We start from the raw sequence: 1710 nt of genomic DNA on the forward strand, positions 1-1710 counted from the left end.
ACACTCAGCCACTTCATCTCAACAAAGGAGCCAAACACTCTCACTGGAGGAAAGATAGCCTCTTTAATAAATGGTGCTGAAAAATTGGGTTTCAACTTGCCAAAGATTAAAACTAGCCCTATATCTCTCACCATGCACTAAACTAAAATCAGAATGGATTAAAGATCTAAATATTAAAATAGAAACACTGAATCAGCTGGAACATAAGTTAGGTAGAACTCTTGAAGACATTGGTGTAGGAAAAGATTTTATGAACAAAACCTCAGTTGCCTGTGAACTAGCACAGTCAACTAGTGGGATCTCTTCTTATTAAAAAGCTTCAGTGCTCGCTTCAGTAGCACATATACTAAAATTGGAACGGTACAGAGAAGATTAGCATGGCCTCTGTGCAAGGATGACACACAAATTCGTGAAGCGTTCCATATTTTTAATTTTGATGTTGAAAAGACATTAGTAATAAATTTTCATATTCCAAAAAAAAAAAAAAAAGAAAAAAAGCTTCTGCACAGCAAGAGAAACCACCAGGAGTGTGAACAGATGAAACACAATGTGGGAAAAAACCTTCACCTGCTGTTCCTCAGACAAAGCTCTACTCTCTAGAATCTATAAAGAACTTAAAAAAAAAATCAAATTTAAAGACCCAATCCAAAAATGGGCACCTGAAATGAACAGACATTTCTCACACAAAGAAGTAGAAATAGCAAATAAACATATGGAAAAATGTTCAACATCACTGGTCATTCGAGAGATCCAAATGAAAATAACACTGAGATTCCACCTCACCCCAGAAGGAATGGCTGTTACCATGAAATCAACCAATAACAAATTCTGGCAGGGTTGTGGGAAAAGAGGAACCCTGCTTCACTGCTGGTGGGTGTGGACTGGTGCAACCACTGTGGAAATCAGTATGCAGATAACTCAAAGAACTAGGACTGGAAGTCTCATTTGACCCAGATATTCCCCTGCTGGGTATCTTCCCCAAAGAATTAAAAGAATCATACCACAGTGATATACGTGCACCCATGTTCATAGCAGCACAATTCATGATAGCTAAAAGTTGGAAGCAGTCCAGTTGCCCATCAACTGGAAACTGGATAAAGAAAATGTGGTTTTTAAATAAAATGGAGTATTACTCAGTCATAAAGAATGAGAAACTAGCTAAATGGATGCAGATTGAGGCGATACTCTTAAGTGAAATAAATAGGACACACATGTGTAAATACTGAATAATTTCTCTAGTGTTAGAAACTGAAAGTGCAAATAAGGACCAAAAGGTATAATAGATTATGTGAAAAAGGAAGAAAAGGGGCAAAGGGGAAGGGGAAATGAGAGGGGTAGGGGAAAGGAAAGAAGAGAATGCAATTAATATGAGAAAATGATAAAATGGAAACAAAGTCTTTGTAAATAGGGAGGGATGGAGGGGTTGAAGGGAGGGCAGGGGAAGGGGGGAAAAATAAGAACCAAGAGAGATTATGTAAAGGTGCAAATTTCCAATGATGAATGTCATTATATTGTATATGTAAAATGTACCAATAAAATTAATTAAAAAAAGAATAGCATCTATACTGATAACCATAAAAATCGAAGAGGGGGAGATAATATAGAATAGAGTAAAGATAGATATCAAAGTAAAATTAATATAAAAAGGAAATTATGAGAAAAGATCCAATTAAGTGGCTTAGAAATAGATATAATAAAAATATGGAAAAA

At 35.7% G+C, this 1710-nt stretch overlaps 1 non-coding gene across 1 annotated transcript; it reads left to right on the forward strand.

The window, feature by feature from the left end:
* The first annotated feature begins 322 nt into the window (after nt 1–322).
* On the forward strand, nt 323–429 carry LOC147829990 (U6 spliceosomal RNA). Its single transcript, XR_015447538.1, has one exon. It is a non-coding gene; the product is annotated as a U6 spliceosomal RNA (small nuclear RNA).
* The last annotated feature ends 1281 nt before the right edge of the window (nt 430–1710 follow it).

The sequence above is a fragment of the Heterocephalus glaber genome, unplaced genomic scaffold (assembly GCF_053883595.1).
Source record: "Heterocephalus glaber isolate CG9 unplaced genomic scaffold, H.glaber_assembly_v1.0 deba00000347, whole genome shotgun sequence".
NCBI lineage: Eukaryota > Metazoa > Chordata > Mammalia > Rodentia > Bathyergidae > Heterocephalus > Heterocephalus glaber.